The 21,989-nt window shown below is 39.2% G+C and overlaps 1 protein-coding gene across 5 annotated transcripts in view; it reads right to left on the minus strand.

The window, feature by feature from the left end:
• The window catches only part of KCNIP4 (potassium voltage-gated channel interacting protein 4), a 1,326,525-nt gene that overhangs the window by 105,974 nt on the left and 1,198,562 nt on the right, over positions 1 to 21,989 (minus strand). The window lies entirely within an intron of this gene.

Below are 21,989 nucleotides of genomic sequence, written 5' to 3' on the forward strand. Positions count from 1 at the left end.
CCATGTAAACTTGGGAGATTCTGTAAAGTTTAATGCTGTTTCAGAGCAAAGCACTGGAGAATTTTCAACAAAGAGTTCTATTTAACTTCGTTTAACCCATTGACCCCAAAGAGTATTTTGTCCATTGAACCCCTTCTCTCCACAAGGAACCTCTGCTAAAGTCTTCATATGGAATTAAGGAATAAGTGAATCAAGAAACAAATTATGTTGCCACTAAAGTTTCCCTTCCTCTGGAAAACTTTGAACCTTAGCTGCCTTCTGGAAAATTATTTCTCAAACTGAGGTTAGTGGACAGTTGGTGGATCTTGAATGTCTTGTTTGGAATTACAATGTTCTCTATGCATTTTTCTGAGAAACATAGACTGGGCAAAAGTAGAGGAAATTTTAATTAGATTTTCTGAGCAGTCTCTCAATCATAGCATAAGCTCCTCTGGACCCAATGACCCTTCCATTGGAAAGAAACAAGACAGAACATTAACTTCTCAACCTTTGCAATCACACAGCAAGCTGAACCACACTATCAACCTGGTTTCTCCCTCCAGCTGATGCAGATTTACAGATATGCTGAGACTGAGACAAAAGACCCAGAGGATCAGTGTAAGTGCACTAAGTGTGATGATGAGCATCACATGCAGTATTCAAAGCATCACACTTGAAGAGTCTGCCTGCGGACTCTCCTTTACTTAGCTGACTGGTACCTCACTTCTTAATGACTCCTACTTGCCAAAGGGCTGTTTTTATTTCTAGAAGGCTGACAAGCTCTAAAAACATGCCTGAAATCATCAGCAATCACCAGCATATGAGAAGTTATAGCAGCAGCACAACCTAACCTAATCAAGACTCAGATTCCTGGAGGCAAACTCTGCAGAGAGCACAACATGACTCCAAAAAGGACTGGAAAATTCACAGTGTGACTCAGCTACTGTTTAAAAGCATGTGCTTTGGTTGTTTTTTTTTTTTTTTTAAACTCGCTGTGCTGTGCTTAGTCGCTCAGTCCTGTCCAACTTTTGTGACCCCATGGACTGTAGCCTGCCAGGCTCCTCTGTCCCTGGGGATTCTCCAGGCAAGAATACTAGAGTGGGTTGCCATGACCTCCTCCAGGGGACCTTCCCAACCCAGGGATTGAACCCAGGTCTCCTGCAATGCAGGCAGATTCTTTACCAGTTGAGCTACCAGGGAAGCCCTTTCAATACACTGCTTAGAATTTATTAAGTCCCAAGAGATGGGCTAGGTACTCTGCTGATGTAATTCTAATGCTCATAATAACTCCACAATGAGATAGAACTGTCCGTTTTTTTCATATTTGGATAATGAGTCGCATAGAGGTGAAGAAATGTGTGTCCCAGTGTCACATAGAAGAGGAGACAGGGGTTGAATTTATACCCAAGTTTTCGATGCCAAACCTTTTTTTTTTTTTGCCAAACTCTCTCAATACCAAGAGAAATACCATCGATTAAAAGGAGCATTTTTTTCTCCTCTCCTTTCCTGCCCTGTCAACTGAGAAGTGAACTAAATCCACCAGGTCCGTCTCCTCCCTCCTGTTGTCTTTTGTTGTTGTTCATTCGATAGGTCGTGTCTAACTCTGTGACCCCAGAGACTGCAGCACGCCAGGCTTCTCTTTTTAATCTACTGCAATCTGACTTTCTGTTCTTGTTATGGGTTAAATTATGACCCCTCCAATATGACTGAATTTGGAAGTATGACCTTTAAGAACGTAATTAAAGTTCAAAGATGTCATAAGGGTGGGGCCCTAATGCACTGTGAACTCTTTCTTTACAAGAAGAGAGAAAGATAGCAGGATACACAGGCACAGAGGAAAGGCCACGTGAGGGCTCGGTGAGAAGGCAGCCATCTACAAATCAAGGAGGAAGGCCTCAGGAGAAACCAACCTGGTTGGCACCTTGATTTTTGGACTTCCAGCCTTCAGAATTGTGAGAAGCTGATTTCTGTTGTTTAAACCACTCAGTCTAAGGCATTTTGTTATGGCAGCTGGAGCTAATATATACACCTAAGTAACTTGCTCAAGTTCACACTGTCTCAAGCACCCTAAAGTCCAATTTTTTAAACATCCTGATGAGATTGTTAAAAAGAACCTTCATCCTCCAGAGAGCTTTTGCTCCAAGCCTGGCATATTTTATGTCATTTGAATACCAACAAAAAATCGTGTGAGACATATACCATTGTCTTTATCTAACACGGAATAGAAAAGGACTCACAGAGATTTGAACCTGATGTGAACAGCCGACTCATTGGAAAAGACCCTGATGCTGGGAAAGATTGACGGCAAAACAAGAAAAGGGCAGCAGAGGATGAGATGGTGGGTTGGCATCACTGATTCAATGGAAATGAACTGGGGGTGAACTCCCGGAGATGGTGAGGGACAGGGGAGGCCTAGCATGCTGCAGTCAAAGAGTTGGACACGACTGAGCGACTGAATAACAACACAGAGATTAACTAACTCAAGATCATGTAGCTACTAAGTGACAGAGCTGGGATTTGATCTCTGACTTTTCAATGTCAAAAGACCATGAGCTTAGTAATATGCTGTTTTAAGAGATAGCAACCGTTATATATATTAGTTAAAAATCTTGGAGACAAAGTATTTTAAATCAGAAACCAAGCAGCCAGGGAAACCCAGTGCTCTGGGAAAACATGCCTGGGTGCCTTGAGGAGATCACTGTGGTGGTGGCTGATGCCTTGTTGATTAGAAACATGTAGAATAAGGTTTGGAAGTGATGCGATCGCAGAGCTGAAAGGAACCCAAAATGTTGTTTGCTTTCCTGTATTTTGTTGTTGTTCAGTTGCTAAGTCAAGTCGGACTCTGCTACCCCATGGACTACAGCCCACCAGGCTCTGGTGGGCTGTCTTCCACGATCTTCCTCTGTCTTCCATTATCTCCTGGAGTTTTATCAAACTGATGTCCGCTGAGCCAATGATGCTATACCATATTTACCAGTGAGAAATCTGGGTTCAGATAGGCTGGGTGGTTTATTTGGGCATAAAACAAGAAGCAGGTGGCACTCTGGTTCCCTAAATCATCTCGAGGCTTCTGCAAAGGTGTAACTATGCAGAAGCCTTGCTGTCAGAGTAGCGCTGCTTATTCAACAGTGCTTTTGCATCCTGACAAATTGAATATAACTAGGGTTTTAACTCACGTGGCTTCTAACAGATCTGTTTTTAATCAGATGACAGATTCCCAAACCCAGATACCCTTGAGCTTCTCTGTCTCTTTTTACTTTTTGCTCCTTAGACTTTAGTCTCTTAGGGCCAAGATGTCCTATGTCTGAGCCAACTGTCCCCTCAGGCCATGACACAGTTGGGCTAGAAATTGGAATTCAAATCACCTGGAAACAACAGTGAGTGTGTTAGTCTTTCAGTTGTGTCCAACTGTTTGTGACCCCATGACTGTAGCCTGCCAGGTTCCTCTCTCCATGGAATTCTTCAGGCAAGAATACTAGAGTGGGTAGCCATTTACTTCTCCAGGGAATCATGCCTACCCAGGGGTCAAACCCAAGTCTGCATTACAGGCAGATTCTTTCTTCTTAGCCACCAGGGAACAACAGTATGAGTTTTTAAAAATAGGTCTCTTTCTCTTATATATTGCAACTTCTCTTAAACTACAGTAGAAGCTTATTACAGCCTGATTCATAATTACACAAATTTGACTCTATCCAAGGTTGAACCATATTCCCAGAAACTAACTATAGAACATCTTGCTTTACAAACAAATCTGAGTGTGAAGCCGGCCTTCCTCAGACACACATTTATAAACAAAGCTTATAATGCTGAAATAAAACCTTTTTATGAAGAATAATGTCACTTCTTCCAAGAAGTTGGTTCAGAGATGAGCCCTTGCCTTATCGTAGCAGGGAACACTGTGAGACTGTTGGCATGTTCTTCCACCTGAGACCTGCCGGACTACTGAATAGCCCAACGGCATCTAATTTGGCAGACTAAAAATGCTCCATTTAAAATGATGTGAGATCAATGAATAACTACTTGAAGCATTCTAATCGTAATGGGTCTATCAATAGAAGGTCCATTTTTCAATATAGCGTGACCCTTCTTTAAAAAACGTATCCATTTTTATCATGAAAAATCACAAATACTAAAACTTAAAATTCTGTCTGAGCTGAAATTGATTTGTCTAGCAAAAAATTCAACTGACTTGACTTATATTGCTTTAGCTCATTTATAAAAATACCTTCTGAGTCTTTGCACCTAGTGTTTGTCCTTTATTAAATGAGCTTAAAAGTGATCTGATCTGTATGGCAATAACATGATGATGAGGATGATTACCTTCTAAAATTACATTGTTATTAACTATTTTGAAGCTTCATCCAGTGACACATTGGAAGAGGATTTAACTAATTTTGCTCCAGGTTTTAGCTTTCTACTAAGAGATTCTGGAAGATTCTCTACTATAGCATTGGAAACTGATCCTGAGAACTTCCAGAATAAGAGGGAGATGCTTAGTATTCAAGTCTGACATGTGTGTGCGTGCTCAGTCGCTTCAGTTGTATCCGACTCTTTGCAATCCACTGGACTGTAGCTCGCCAGGCTCCTCTGTCCATGGGATTCTCCAGGCAAGAATACTGGAGTGGATTGCCATGCCCTCCTCCAGATCTTCCCCACATAGCGGTCAAACCCATGTCTCCTGAGTCTCCTGCACTGCAGGTGGATTCTGTACTGCTGGGCCACCGGGGAAGCCCATTCAAGTCTGACACATTGGGATAAAGATAAAGCTGCCTGGGAGGAGCTTTCCAAAGCTAATCTTCATGACATCTATGTAATTTCTTTCTTCCCTCTCTCCTTTAAAAACCTGTCCAAGCATAGATAAGATGCCATATATTCAGCATTCCGTTCTGTTCCTTAATTCCACGACTCCCAGTGCTCAAAGTGGTTGGAATTACAACCATTTGAGGAAACTTAGTTTCAGGGTTTCGGAGAAGGCAATGGCAACCCACTCCAGTACTCTTGCCTGGAAAATCCCATGGATGGAGGAGGCTGGTGGGCTGCCATCTATGGGGTCGCACAGAGTCGGACACGACTGAAGTGACTTAGCAGCAGCAGCAGCAGCAGCAGCAGTTTCAGGGGTTATGGAATTGGCTTAGGTTTGCACAGCAGGTGATAGCCGGTGAGCTGGGATGACACTTAGCCATCTTCTTTCATGTTTTATCATTTAACTTCTCTGAATAGAGAGTTCAAACCTGGGTCAGGCCCTAAAGCCCCTTTTTACATTTGCCAACTTTAAATGCTTAATCTCAGGAAAGTGAAGGCTTGGGAGCCCTCTGGACTCTTCCTGTCTTCACAACCATTCACCCACTCACCTAGTGGGAGCTATTTTCTGGTGCACAAGGAGAGTATAAACGTGATTATCTCGAAATTAATCATGCACAGCCCACAACAGAAAGCAATCTATCCATCTGAGGCAGTGTGGGGGTCATAGCACTTCCCAGAGCACCCTGAACAATTAGTACCCGCATATTTTTGTTAGTTGGACAAGCATTACTTCAATTCTGACCCTAAAAGCATGTTAGGACACAAAAAGCCCTTTATAATTAGCACTTTATCCTATTCATTATTCATATATCACATGGAAAATGAAAAGTATCGTGAAAACGGTCAATTATGTTGAATGTCCTCTGTTAGAGGTGGTTGTCGGCAATAACATTGCAGTTTCCATTCCAGGAGAACTTGAATTGCCTTGCAATTTCATGATTGAATTCAATCACTTATAAAACATCACTACTCAGAGGAAAATTGCTGGAGCTATTTCTCACAGCACTTATGAATGGATTGTCTCTACCTTATTTATAAACATAAATAACTCTTCAAACAAGCTTAGATTTTAAAATATAATCACCTAATTGGAATGCTTGTTATTAGCATGAACCATAATATTACCTTCAGTCATAAATAGCCCCTTATGATAGGAGCTATTGTTCCATAGGTAAGGTCTGTTTTGGTTTTTTTTTTTGGTAAACAAGGGAAATAAATATTGACAGTCATTATACACAGAGGAAAAAAAGTCTACAATAGAAATCCTGAGGTAGGGGGAAAAGGAACAAGAAATGTGATTGAACTTACACATAAAGGTATACCCAAAAGGTAGATATACTAGTTTGGAAAGTCAACAGCTGAGACAGACTATGATCAAAGAGAAAATTTAAAAAGTAGTGAAACAGAGATAAAAAAATGATAGCCCATCATAATTCACTAAATTAAAAATGCCCCAATAAGAGTTTCTTCTGAACCTTGATAAACTTTCTCTTGTTTGTCCTAAAGTCTAATAATAATAGCAAACCATTTTTATAGCATTTGTTCTGTGCAAGCACTTTACACACAATAACTTATAAACTCCCCATCAGCATTCTCTGGATGTTATATTCTATTCTATAGATGAAGACACTGTCAGCAAGAGATTAAGTAACTTGCTTCCAATCACACAGAAGCAAAGCCAGGGTATGAACTCTGGAAGGACCTGCTCCAGGATCACATAATTACTAGTCTGCTGTTCTGTCTCCTACAGAAAATGAGGGAAGATGATGCTCTACACATCTACAAATGTCACACCCAACCCAGAATCGGCTTTACACAGAAGACAGAGTTATGTTAGAATTGAAAGTGATCTGGAATCCAGCCCCTCAACTGTATACATTTAAATACAGAGTCTTACATTTAGTGGTTGTAGACTAAGGGCTCTTGGGCACTTCAGTGACAACTGTTCCCATCCGCAGTGCATTCACATTCTAATAAGTTTCTGACTCCACCTCAGGAGCAGGCTTGGATGTGGGAGGAGGGCCATTGACTAAAAGGAGCCCTGAGGCAGAGTAATAATATCTGACAACTGATGGCTAGCTCTTTGTAGGAAACAAAGTTATTTTCCTTTGTTACTAAAGCTAAACGTCATGATTATTCTGTGCACAGGTATCATCACCCGGTTTTTATAGATGAAGAAATCAATGTTGGAAGGAATGTTGTAACTTCTGAAGGACATATAACTTCATATATAACTTCTGGGATATATAAATAGGAAGTTATAGAGTCAGGACTTCACCTCAAGTTTACCGACTGTAAAGTCTAGAAGTAATGGCTGATTACCTGAGAACAAAGGAGGGAACATAAAGTTGAAAAGGATCTTGAGTGTATTATAGCAAATCATAATTACAACAAAAGACTCAGGCATCAAATTATGATCTTTAATCATTAGGGAAAAAGCTTTCTTCATTTTATGTCATTTCCAAAGGTAACGTGCAGGTGATACATTTCTAAAAGCTTCTTAATTAAAAATATTACATTTATAATGGGGAATGAACATTTGGAAATTTTATTTATGCCAAATGTAATGCCCAATTCATAAGATGTTACTGTGTTGTGTGTCACGTTAGAAGGTGGAAGGTAAATAAATGGAATTAATTATCCAGGGGAGTTAAAAGCAGTTTGTATAAGTTTAGTGATGATAAATTCTTGGCAGTATACTAGGAGAATGTTTTCAAGCTAATGTCTGTGATGGTAGTAATATTCTGCCATAAAACATTGATCCATCATGGCTATGTTTAAAACAGAGTACTAGGAAGACTGAGCAGTGACCTAGGTTTTGTTATGTTTCTTCTAGGTTTATGCTATGGATAATTTCTTGGTTCAAAGAAAGTTAGACTGTGTAGTCGACATGCCAGCTGGACATTTGTTGTGTGACAAGGACAAGTTAGTAAAACATTCTGTGCCTGAGAGCTCCCATCTGTTCAGTGCTATAGAAATAAGCATAAAATTGTACCCAATATTAAAGCATAGGGTGACTCAGCATTAACTAAGATTATTTTAGTTACATAGTAACATAGTAAACACTCAATTGTAATGTTATTGTTAGATTTGTGTTAGTATTAATTACAATAACATCTGGTGTCACCCTTCAATGATAAAGCAAAATGGTATCTAGAACCCTTCATTCTAAGAAATTATTCGGTAGCTCTAAGTTTTTGTTTTTTCTTGAGTCTATTTCTCAATTCTGGCATGGACAATGTGTTTTACCACTCCAAGCTTTCACTTAAAAATCTCTAACTAGGCTTAACATTTGTTCCAGTTCCAAAAAATTATTTTGAGAGATTGCTGACATACATTAATCAATCAATAAAGGAGACAATTATGATTATTAATAGTTATTGCATACTTCCTAGTGAGGCCTTATTCTAGAGTCTTAAGGAATGAGGGTTCTGTTACTATACTTCTTCAGTTTGAATTCCTTTTCTGACTCCTGTTAGCCATATGACCTTAGGCACAGTGTATAGTCAGTTCATGCCTCAGTTTCTTCATGCACAAAAGGGGGAAGATAATAGGACTTGACAAAGAACTAGCAAGAGGTTGAAATGAAATAATGTGCAAAGAGCATTTAAAACTAGAGCCTAGCAGATGGTGTTTAAAATATTATTGTTTAATTATTAAAGAGTCTTTTGGGATGAGCATTATTTTGTCCATTTTAGATGGCTGAATTGAGGTATAGGGTCGTTGAAAAACTCATCCAAGAATACACAGCAAGGGTAATTCTATCAGTTGTCAAAGCCCTTGCCCTAAAACTTGCACCGTTTTTTTTTTTTTTTTTTTCTTTTTGCAGAGACTCAGTGCTGAGCAATTGTTAATCATGGGATCCACCAGAAATCACAGCTTCCTTGGGGACCTTTTATCCTCTTCCAGTTGGGTACTGACTAGAGAATAAGGACCATTTTTTTTGGAATGGAATTTGAGGCAATAGCTTAGCTTTATTGCTTGTCATTTCCTCCTACATACCATATGACCTAATATCTAGGATAATTTACTATTGTGTGGACAAAGCTGCATTATCAGCTTTAATCCTTTTGCTTACACTATCTCCTCTACACGGATCTGCCTTTCTTCCTCCTCAACCTCTCTCTTTTTCTTGAAGGCCCAGCTCAGAGGGTTTCACAGAGAAGAGGCCTCCTCACATTTCCATATAGCATGTGAACTGTCTGTTGTCAGCTCTGATGGTGTTGTATGTCATTGACCTGCTTGAATAGCTGTCATTTCTTCTGTACTATGAACATTTTGAGACAAGAGATCTGTGTTAGTTATTGTGCTACAATAGTGCACACTATTAGTACTATAGTGGTACTAATGCCTAGCATGGTTCTGGATGTTAGCGACAGTTCATTCTCTCATTCACTTAGTATTTACTGAGTGCCTCTTTTAAGCCAAGAACTGTTCAAGGTCTTGTGGAAACTTGAATGAATAAAAAAGACAAAAATCCTTGTTTCCATGGACCTTAATCTCTAGTGAGTCACAAACAGGACATTGGAACAGAACTGTCAACTGAGCAGATGGATATATATGTCTGGGGGTGAGAAACAAACTCTGAGCTGAAGATGTATATATCAGAGTCATCACCATGCAAGTCATATTTAAGACCATAAGTTCAATGAGATCATTAAGGAAATGAATGCTGATAGAGAAGAGTACGTCTTTCTTTTAATCACAAAGGAATTAGAATGTCAAGAGAGTAGGCAAGCCCAGGACAAGACTAGCCCCGAAATGATCCCAGTTTTTAAGAATTACTTTTGATGGAGGGGGTGGTAGTCCCTCCTGGGAGCATCTCTTAGAGCTTCCCACTCATGTTCATCAAAGAATAAAGTAACTGAGTTGTATGTATGTTACATGTAAGTGTAACATTCACAGAACACAGACCCAGTTTCCCCAATGGTCTTCACATATTTTCCATGTTTTAAAGCATTTATTCATGGTAAAGAGGTGTCTCTCTTTGAGTCTATTTTTCCTCAGCAGCCAAAGACAGCTTGGATGTAATCATGACTCTTAACTGAAGGTGCTTAAACTCATCTTAAGGGAACTGAGATGTAGCAATTGTGGCAAAAATCACAGAATCTCCCATTGCATCACCAAGTGGGAAAAGAGTTGGATGTGACCTCCGAGAACCAGGGAAGAAAGCTATGGAGCAACAATGCATGGGGTCTTGTTGCACAGGCTCTGTTTCATCTTTCCCACTAGAGTGTAAATTCCTGATGGATAGGCTCTATATTTGGCTTATTCATGGTTGCACCCTCAGCACCTACAATAATGCCTACCATGTGATAGGTATTTATAAAGGTTTGTCAAAATGACTAAATGACCTGGGTTTGAGTTTTAGTTCAGCTGCTTAGTAACTATAGAATTTGGGGCGAGTCACTTAAGATCTCAAATCCTCAGTCTTCTCATCTGTGAAATGGAGATAACAATAGCACTTTAACAAAAACTTTGAAGATTAACTGGAATAATTTACAGATTTTGCACAACGTATGATGCATGATAAAAATCCGCATTCATGCTTTTTGCTATTATGATGATGATTTTGCCATTGATTCCTCTAACAATCTGCTTATGTAAAACATTAACTAGTTTTACAGTGTCATTGAGATAAATTAAATTTTTATTTAATTTATTTTTATTACCTCCAGGAACACTCACTGGAGAATGACTATCTACCACCAAGCAGATTCAGAGAACAGTACAAGTTACTTCGAATTGTTTTTCTACCCAAAGTCTCAAATGAGAGTGTTTTGCAAAAAGGTGAATAAGATTTTCCCTGTTAGCACATCTCCAGAACTTGTTTTTCTGTTATTCTTTTTTTTTTTCCCCTGAAAGCTTACAAGCAAGGATGGTCATCACACTTGCTGCTCTATATCCCCTAGCAAGAAAGCAATTTGAAACTAGAAAAGTTAAACTTTAACCTTGTAATCTAAACAGATAACACAGCAATGCTCTATATTTTATAGACCTGGTGGAGTGGAAAACTGAGTCTGCTTGAGGTGTTAGCCTCCCATTTTAGTATCTAAAGGGAACCAGCAGAAGCCAGACTGGACTCGTGTTCAGCCCAAGTATTACTTCTAGGTCAGTGCAAATGGAAAATAGGTATTATGACTCCTAATAGAAACTGCACAAGTGACCAATCATGAAGTCATTAATTACAAAAAGAGAAACAAACAGAGAAGACTTTTGTTTATCTAAACTTCTCTGTAGCTTCTTGTAAGTAATCATCACTCTACCCCTTTTGGAACAGATTAACAGCAAGGAAAATCATGGAGAGATCAAGTAGAAAGTAAAAGATTTCATCATATAGGTAATTTGAAAAAAATACATCAACCAACAATAAAGGTTTTATTCAATAATGGTTTGTGTTCTTCAGACACTTTAAGCCAGTGTGTCTGAAATAAAAGTATCATCATCTTTTCTTAACCTGCTTTCCTGACCTTCTCTGTTTCTTATCTTGCTTACTGCCACCATTATTCATTTGGCAGAAGCGTTTTGTCCCTTTGCTGTTTTTCACTTAATACCACCAATTGTTTCCTAATGTTTCCAGCTACACCTTCAAACCCATCCCTTCCCTCCCACCACTGTTGCTTCTGGTGGAAGCCTTTTTCCTCCCCTGGAGGTCTAGTGGTGGGGATTCTAAGCTTTGGCATTCACCCTGTCCAAGGTCAAATCCTTGTTTTGAAACTTGGTGATTGTGAGATCTTGGTTTAGTGATTTAATTTTTTTGTTCAGTTCTCCCATCTAAGTGGGAATTTTAATTGTGCTTTCCTTATAGGTTTGTAGGACGTGTTTACAATACTTGTTTAGGCTTAGAATACTGTTGTGCCCAGTAAGAATTAGCTGTTTATATTGCTTCTTGCATAAGTTTTTAAGCAGTTTCCTAGCTGATCTTCCAGTTTTTTGTTTTTTTTTTTAATCTCCCTCAACAATTTACCTGTCTTCTGATTTATTTTTGTCCTTTTCTCACTCCGGTGTTTGGTTGGCTCCTTGATTCAGAAACTAATACCCAGTTAGCTCTTGCTGACAGTTTTGAGACCTTATCTGTGTCTTGTCTTCAAATGTTGCTTTGATCCTTTGCTACTTTTTAACTTCAAGTTCACCATCAACCCTTCTGAAGTTGAACTTGTGTCCAGCTCCTTTGACTATTGGCTGACTTTAGCCATCTCGAAACCTCATCAAGACAAAGAGTCATACCCTATCTTGATCTAGCAATCCCACTCCTGGGTGTGTATCCAAAAGAAATGAAACTAGGGTCTCCCAGGTTCAATGCAGCATAACTAAGACATGGAAACAACTGAAGTGTCCATCAATGGATAAAGAAGTGAAGTAAGTCAGAAAGAGGAAAACAAATATTACAAATTAACACATATATATGTGTCAGGCGAGTGTATGCTCCTCGGTTTTGTCTCATCACAACAAAGATTTGGAGTAATGGACATTAAAGCCCTTGGCGTGTCACAGCTCTCGGGTCTTAGACAGACCGTGTTATAGCTCTCAGGTCTCGAATGGACCGTGTTATCGCTCTTAGACAAATCAGTGTTACAGCTCCGTGTTACAGCTCTATTTTATTTAGATAATAGCAGGAAAATCCATCTTCGAGGCGTGAGGACATGTCCACACAAAGACGCAAAGAGAAGAGTGCCCCAATGCTTGGGAGAGAGAGAGAGAGAGAGAGACAGACCTTTGGCTCCTCTTTTTACGTGTTTTTTTCCTCCCCCTGGGCCTGCTCTATGTAAATTGGTTTAGCCAGGAGTGTTGTTTGTTCTACCTGAAGTCCTCACTCCTGGTCCTCAGACCTTCTTTGTTCTATTTTCACGGGCTTTTCCCTTCCTTGTCTTTTGCTGCTGTTGCTGCTGCTGCTAAGTCGCTTCAGTCATGTCTGACTCTGTGCAACCCCATAGATGGCAGCCCACCAGGCTCCCCACCCTGGGATTCTCCAGGCAATAACACTGGAGTGGGTTGCCATTTCCTTCTCCAGTGCATGAAAGTAAAAAGTGAAAGTGAAGTCGCTCAGTTGCGTCCGACTCTTCTCGGGCCCATGGACTGCAGCCTACCAGGCTCCTCCATCCATGGGATTTTCCAGGCAAGAGTACTGGAGTCGGGTGCCATTGCCTTGTCTTTTAGCCACTGCCAATTTGGACTCCTGTTTTCTATTCTAAGTACCTAACATATGAAATCTAGAAAGATGATACTGATGAACCTATATGCAGGGTAGCAATGGAAACACAGCAATAGTGACAGGACTTGTGGACACAGTGGGGGAAGGAGAGGATGGGACAAATTGGGAGAGTAGCATTAAACACGTACATTACCATATGGAGAAAGACAATGGGAATTTGTTGTATGACACAGGGAGCTTAAATCCAGTACTCTGTGACAATGTAGAGGGCTGAGATGGGGGGAGGGCACTGGGAGGGAGGTTCAAGAAGGAGGGAACATATGTATACCTATGGCTGATTCATGCTGATGTATGGCAGAAACCAACATAATATTGTAAAGCAATTATGTCCAATTAAAAATAAATGCCTTTAAGATTACAAAGTAAAAATAATAAAAAAGAAGATATAGTATATATATTCAAGGAAATATTCTTGATCCATGAGAAAAAAGGAAACCCTGCCATTTGTGGCAATATAGGTGGACTTCGAGGGCATTATACTAAGTGAAATAAGCCAGGAAGAGAAAGACAAATATTATGTAGTACCACTTATACATGGGAATACTGGAAAGAGTCAAACATAGAAACGGAGAGGAGAACGGTGGTTTCCAGGGTCTAGAGGGTGGGAGAAATAGGGAGAGGTTGTTTAAAGGGTACAAACATTCCACTATAAGGTGAATGAAGTCTGAGGAGCTCGTGTAAAACATGGTGATTATAGGTGATAGCACCATATTATATAATTGAAATTTTATGAGAAAGTAGAACTTAAACAGTCTCACCAAACAGAAGATACCTGGGTTAGGGGACGGATGTGCTGATTAATTAAATGGGAGGGGGGAATCCTTTTACAAAGTTTACAAATATCAAATTACCATGATGTACGCTTTAAACGTCTTGCAACTTTATATGTTCAACTATAACTCAACAAAGCTAAAACAACAACAACAACAACAAAAAATAAAAACCTTGATCGGCTCTCTCCATTTCCTCCCTTTACTGCAGAGTAAAATCCAGCCTAGTGTTGGCTGTACGGACCTTCAAGCTCTGGTCCCAGCTCATCTTTTCCGGCTGCTTCTTTTCCCTAGGTCTCATTCCTCTATCTTACCCTTGGTCTTTTCAAGTGCTACAATATTCCTCCTGCTTTTTCTCCCTCCAATGAAATAGTTCTTCTCCAAAGAGCGCTACTAAAATATCACCTCTTTGTGAAAAGCACCTGGGGGATATTCAGGCTCACCTCTGGGGCTGAAGGAAGCCACATCACGAGCAGTGACAGAATAAGAGTATTTGCAGCCAGCACATGAGTAGTCAGTCACTATTGTCAAAACTTCACATGCTCATTTCATCTTTTGATCAAGTGTGTAATACTCACTATATTACCTCCACCTTGAAGATGGGAGTATAAAACTCAGAAAGGGTAAGCAACTTACCTAAGGTTTGTATAGCTAGTCAGTCACTGAACCAGGATTTTAACCAAATCAGGTGGTCCCAAAGTTATCATTCTTAACTTCTTGACTCTAAAGCACTCCCTAGTATTGCTTCTCACAGCATTTTACTCGTGTTCACAGTATCCGGGTGATTTTTATACATGTGTATTTATTGCTTTATAGTGTCAGCTTTCAGTGTTCCCCTGTTCCTGGCACTATTACGGTTCAAACAGTTAGTGCTCCATGAATGTCTGCCACATCTAAGGGAAATCTAAACCTGCTAACAGGAAATAGTTGCCCTGAGAATTCTGCCTCTAGCTCTCCTGTATCAAGACTCATTCACAATTTAGTGAAGACTCCAAGTTGATAAAAGATGGACCAGAAAAAGGAATGTGTATCTTCCTATGTGTCGCTAAATACCTATGTAATTTTAGATAAGCCACTTAATCTCCCCATTTTTTTAGTTTGTTCAATGGAGACTTTAACCCCTAGAATCTGTCATTCTCCCAGGAGTTCTGTGAGGGTGAAATAAGACACCCAAGAGGAAGAATTCTAAGACCTGTAAAAAGGCCATGCAAAGAGAAAGGACACATTCTAATCAGTAAAACACATTGTTTACAGTAAGTAAATGATGTGTGTGTGTGCATGTGTTCAGTTGCTAAGTTGTCTCCAACTCTTCGCAACCCAATGAACTCTGGCCCACCAGGCTCCTCTGTCCATGGGATTTTCCATGCAAGAATGCTGGAGTCGGTTGCCATATCCTTCTTTAGGGTATTTTTCTGACCCAGGGATCGAACCTGTGTCTCTTGTATCTCCTGCTTGGCAGGTGAATTCTTTACCACTGAGCCACCTGGAAAACCCCTAAATGATGGTGCCAATTAATCTTAATTCTTAGTAAGTGAAGTTTCTAACTTTTCCCACTTCCTATTTCTCATGGGCAATGAAGTGTCCTGAAAGAAGAAATTTCTGTGCTAGTTTTGAACATCCACCATTTGTCAAGACAGAAAAGAATCACTGACTCCCATAGCTCTGGAAGGAGACTTGAGACACAACCTGTGCTTCTCATTTGTTGATGAGATTGTCGTTCAGAGAGGGAACAACTCATTTGAGGGGCTACCACATCTTTCTGGACAATATGGACTAAACAAGGGTGTCCTAGATAAGTGAAAAAAGACTCTCTATTTTTTTTTTTTAAACTGAACAAAAACAAGGACACAACTAGAGAGCTGGCAAAGCGCAAAGGTTACAGAGCCCCATTTCTGGAGTCAACCTCTCACTCTTCCCCCACACTTACTAGGATGATTTGGGTGATTTAATTAAGCTCTCATCCCTTGGTTTTGTAGTCTATAAAACTGAAATAGTAAAGAGTGTCCATCTTTCAGGATTATTTTTAGGATATGATGAGTTAAACTGTGCAAAATTCTTAGACCTGCACCAACCACAGAGTAAGCCCTAGATGCTTGTTAAATAAATAAAAACAACATCTGAGAATTTAGCATTTTTGGAATTCGTATATATGATGAAATTGAAGGACTGTGTTTTCCACTTGAAAATTAAGTTTACAAAACTTCATGGGTTATGCTTCTGTTCTTCCAAAGATTTTCCTGAGTACATGCCCAGCCAGAGCTTTTAGCTAAGTCACCAGGAGTTACCATGAGATTAATTGTCAGAAGGTTAAATTTTTTTTTTCAATTTCCTGGAGGTTACTGTTGTATTTTTAATTGGCAGTATGTTGGCAGTTCAAGTCACTTTTGAAAACAAATTCTCCAACAGCCAACTGCTGATGGTTTTTCTGCCAAAAAAAGGTATCTAAAACTTTTCATGACCAATATGCTACCAGGAATAACAAATACACTGAAATGTTGTGTTGTATTTGATACTAGGAAACTGAAGTTAAGTTAGGAAATTATGTTTTGCAATTACCCAAGGTAAATGCTGATAGTGGCTTGTTGGTTATGAGTAGTCTGGCCTCAAAATAGCCCTGTTATATTTGCCCTCTTGCTCAAATCCACAATAAAAACTCCTGGATGAAGTTTAATTTAGTGAATCAATTATTTTGATTGAATAAGGGCACTGAGATTTTATTGGGTAGATGTTATTATGAAGTAAATTTAAATGAAAACACGCATATAAACACATATAATCAAGTGCTCAATATTTTATCTTTTATATTAATTCCTAACTATTATCTAGTAAGCTTTTTGTCACCATAATGTCTTTCAAATAAATAGGGAAGTGATTACTTTAGGAAAAATTAACTGGGGCAAGAGAGAGAATGTGAATGATTTGGAATTATCTAAGGAAAAGATAAACTACAGACTTCACAGCATTTATTTTTCAAAGAAAAAGTATTTGTGCTAACATAGAGTATAGTAGCTAGGGATTTCTTTTTATTTTTAATGCAAGTATAGTTGTTACAATATTATACTGGTTTTAGGGCTACAACAGAGTGATTTGATACTTTTGTAGATTGTATTTCATATGTTATTACAAAATATTGGCTATATTCCTTGTGTTCTACATTACATCTTTTACTATGATTTATTTTAAATCTAGAGTTTGTATCTTTGGTTCTTTTCCCATCATCCCCTCTCCATACCCCTCTCACCACTAGTTTCTCTCTATATCTATGAGTCTTCTTCTATTTTGTTGTATTTGTTTCTGTTTGTTCATTTGTTTTAATTTTTAGATTTCACATATAAATGAAAAAAGAGTATTTTTCATTCAGACAGAAAGACTGACTGAATTATTTCACTAAATATAATGTTCTCCAGGTCCACACTTGTTGTTGCAAATGGCAAAATTTCATTCTTTTTCAATGGCTGAGTAATATTCCTGTGTGTGTGTGTGTGTGTGTGTGTATGCACCACATTTTCTTTATTCATTCATCTGTTGATGAACACTTAGGTTGGTTCCATGTTTTGGCTGTTGTTAATAATGCTGCTTGATAGCCCTAGCACAAGAAATAGAAAGAAGTTAATTTAAAAGATATTTCAGAGAGAAATTGACCAGAGTTTAGTGGCCAATTAGATGGGGGCGGGGAACAGAAAGGGGCCAATCATTCTAACTTCAGGAACCTGGTAGCTAGAGATACCAATGAATAAATGATGGTGATCATACCAGTACATTTGGCGGGTGGTTTGATCTACATCCTGGCCTGAGTGTTCAAAGAGCAGTGGGCAACTGGCCAGCTTAGGGGACAGCTAATCCTTAACTCATGGTCCAGGTGTCATCAGCCACAGTTCTTATTCATTTCTCACTTTGATTTGAAAGTTATTAGAGTCAGAGAGAAGACATTCTAACTCCTAAATTAACTCTCAGTAGATCACATCTATCACTTTGATCAGCCAGTCAGGCGGCCTCACGGGAGGCCACTATATTCTTCTGTCACCTCCTTCTTGAAGCCTTATTTGTTATTCCCCAACACCTTTCCAAGGGACTTGGACTGATTTTTGTCTGACAGTCTTCTCAAACATCAAATTCAAGATGTGTGCTTAACAAGATTGGGACTTACTAATTTTACCTTTTGTTAAAAATGAGTAATACATTTGTTTTGCAAAAAAAATGTAATAATGTCTATTGTTTTTTATGCAGAAGACCTTTGTCATGTGCTACTTTTTTTAATGCTGTCATTTGAGGCACAAGCAGCAGAACTAATATTTCAACTCTGCATTTAATAAATGCCTATAAAATACATACAGTTTCCAAATATTGAGGATATTTAGCCTATGTTAAAAAACACTCCAGAGGTAATATGTAATGTGTTTAAATATTTGAAAGACTAACTCAAAAAATGATTTTCTAATATACATGAGGAAGCTTGCATTCACATAATTTAATTCTTTTATCCAGTAATTTCAAATCTGGGACAAAATAATCTAAATTTGTAGAAAATAATTTAAATGTGTAGATATATACACAGAGATATTTATCTCAGTGCTATTTATATTATAAGTAAAAAAGAGCAAAGGGGGAAAATCTAAATATTCAAAAGCCAGGGAATGCAGTCAAATACAACATACTGTAACTATATAATGTAATATTATGATTGCCATTAAAATGATATTTACATTTTAATAATAAGATTAGTACATATGAAAGTATTCGATGTAAGAAAAGGATAAATATTTGGCATGGTTGCAATTATTAATGAATGCACCTCTATGAAAAAAGATGTCACTTATTATTTGTTGTTACTTCAAGGTAGTGGAGGAGGAAATGGTAACCCACTCCGGTATTCTTGCCTGGAAAATTCCAGGGACAGAGGAACATGGCAGGCTACAGTGCATGGGGTCACAGAGTCAGACATGACTCAGCAACTGAGCACACACTTCAAGGTAAAGGAGCATAGTAGGACTGTGTGTTGTGTAGTGTGAATATGTCACGTGTTGTGTGTTGTACTTTCCAGATGGCTGCCATGAACATGAGTGACTTTTATAAATAAAACACTCACCCTGTCAACTCCAAAGGAGAAAGAGGAGGAGGAGGAGGAGAAGGAAGAAGGAGTAGACACGCAGATTACTGTCAAGGGCAGAACCAGGATCCATACTGTTGGAAGTTAAAGGAAGGCTGCCTTTGGGCTCAGCGTGAGGAAGACTGCTCTGCAGCCACCTGCTTCCCTGAAAAAGCAGGAAATACCAAAGAGGTATTTCCTTGAAGAAGCTGCTCCCTGGTAATGACAGAGGGAGTCTGTCAGGGAGCTGGATGAGGCAAGGCTCCCTGCAAACTCTTGGGTTCTCTGGTTTGGGGGATCTAAGTGCTCCGTAACTCAGCAGAAGCTTGTTTCTCTTCCTACAGAAAACATTTTTTTTTCTTATTTTAATTTGCATAATACTGATAAATCTCACATTCCTGCCAAAGGAATGAAAACTCTTTCTTTTCTGCCTTCCTGAGAACATAAAATGAAATTTAGAATGAGTATTGGCCTCTTCCCTGGTGGCTCAGTGGTAGAGAATCCTCCTGCCAGTGTAGGAGATGTGAGTTCGATCCCTAGATCCTGAAGATACCCTGGAGGAGGTAATGGCAACACTCCAGTATTCTTACCTGGAAAATCCCACGGACGAAGGAGCCTGGCAGGCTAGTCCATGGGGTTGCAAAGAGCCAGACATGACTGAGTGACAATGTTGACTGAAAAGTGAAAGTGAAAGTCGCTCAGTTGTATCCGACTCTTTGTGATCCCATGGATTATACCATCCATGAAATTCTGCAGTCCAGAATACTCGGGTGGGTAGACTTTCCCTTCTCCAGGGGATCTTCCCAACCCAGGGATCGGGCCCAGGTCTCCCGCATTGCAGGTGGATTCTTTACCAGCTGAGCCATAAGAGAAGCCCAAGAATACTGGAGTGGGTAGCCTATCCCTTCTCTAGAGGATCTTCCCGACCCAGGAATCAAACTGGGGTCTCCTGCATTGCAGGCAGATTCTTACCACCTGAGCTATCAGGGAAGTCCACAATATTGATTGGCCTCTTATTAAAGTAATTTTCAGCTCTCTAGCTTTGAAGCTGCACGGGATCTGGTGGAGAATATTTCTGCAGCCTCTGTGCAGGTGATTCAAGCCCGGAACTCTCTCAGTCAAGTCAGACTTCATCAAGGGGCTCTCTGTGACCCCCCTTGGAGATGTTTGGTGCCCTTGATTTTCCTCCTGGTGGCCTGGGGTTTGGGTCCTCTGTCACTCTGGTGCTTGTCCACAAGCACCTGCCTCCTGCCTCATGTTTTCATGCCATCTTTTCAGTCCTGCCCAACTGCTTAGGGCCCAGATCATGGTTAGGGGTCTAATAATCATATGAGTAAAATTTTTCTAATATAGCAACGAAATGAATGTGGTCTCCTTTTCAAGTCATCTACTTCGACATGCTGGGATTTTCTTTTCTTCGTGGCTAACAGGGAAGGTGGTGCCTGGTGAGGGAGGGAGTTTAAAATCTGCAGATCTTTGTGGATCAACAAATCATAGGCCATATCTCATATGGGTTCAATAAAAGTCAGTTTTATGACATCTCATTTTTATAAAAATATCAGCTTTTAAGTCAGGCTGCTGATTTTTTTTAATGTCTTTTTTTTTTTTTCTTTTTAACAAATGTCCTTTTTCTCACACTTAGTTGAAAATTGCACTGCATCCTCTGCGGTCACTTCTTTAGGAATGTGGCTTTCTGCAATACTGGTTCAGGAAGAGTGTTAGCAGGACAGGGTGATTGTGTTCTTTCCTAAAGAATCTGCCTGCAATGCAGGAGACCCTGGTTCGATTCCTGGGTCGGGAAGATTCCCTGGAGAAGGGATAGGCTCCCCACTCCAGTATTTTGGCCTAGAGAATTCCATGGACTGTGTAGTCCATAGGGTTACATAGAGTCGGACACGACTGAGCGACTTTCACTTCACTTCACTTCAAGTGAATAGAGAGACCCATTGGAAAGTTTCATTTTATTTGTCTACTTTGTACAGATGACTATGTTTTTGGTAAATATCTGATAAATTGGCAATTTTTATTTAAGCTTCCAAGAGGCAAAGCAATGGCTCTAATAACCAACATTCACTGACAAATAGTAGCAATAAAAATGTCCACGGCTTCAATATCATGTAGAATTGAGGTTTTGTCATCATTCTGAATTGTGGCCTTCCAGGGTGCTGATGGCAGATTATGTTTTGTTTGTGAGATGGTGTGTGTGTACACACAATGAAGGAAACAAATCAAAGCAATGTATCTTAGCTATATAGTTTTTGTACATAGGATTATTATTAATAAAAATAATTTCATCCTGCTTACTTTCCCCACAGAAGATTGTAGTAGGAAAATGTTTTTTAAAGGTTGTTTTATTTACTGCTCTATCTCACAGCACAGGAACTGACATATAATAAATATATATTGAGTGAATAAATGAATTAATCAAATTTTTTTATTATGACATATTAACTTGGGTCAGTGCCGCTGAAATAAATTACTATTCTACTCTGGGAAGTTTGACGGCACATATTGGGTTGTTTGAGGTATTTCCATATTTTCTTTATTTGTGTTGTTGAAAATAGTGGAATTCTAGAGCATTCACATTTTAAAATCACTCACTGAGTTCACTATTCATTGAAATCGTGAAGGACAGGGAAGCCTGGCGTGCTTCAGCCAGTGTGGTTGCAAAGAGACGGACATGACTTAGGGACTGAACAATAAGAATTGAGTTCATTTGTTCCTACAAAATGATGTGAGGGAAAAGAGAATACGTGAAGTTATGGGTTATAGCCCTACACCAAGAATATCCCCTCTAGCTTCTTAATGTTTTGCTTCCTCACTGGCAAAGAACGCCACCTTCTCTATCTAATTCTAACACTTGTTTTGTGCTTGAAAAAACTGTGTATGAAAGACTGTAAACATAGAATGCTTGTAAATATTCATTATAAATAACTGGTGGCATATTTATGAAATAAATAGAAGGTATCCCTTTACATATCCTCTATATTTTACTCCTTAAGAATGCCACAAAGTTGGAGGAAAAAGAGGATGGAGAGTTGTCTGATGGTCAGCTTGTCTAGCAATAACACCCAGTTATGCAATCAAACACTAATCTAAGTGTTGCTCTGAAGGTATTTTGGAGACCTGGTTAAGAAAT

This window comes from Bos taurus, chromosome 6, assembly GCF_002263795.3.
Source record: "Bos taurus isolate L1 Dominette 01449 registration number 42190680 breed Hereford chromosome 6, ARS-UCD2.0, whole genome shotgun sequence".
NCBI classification, from domain to species: Eukaryota; Metazoa; Chordata; class Mammalia; order Artiodactyla; family Bovidae; genus Bos; species Bos taurus.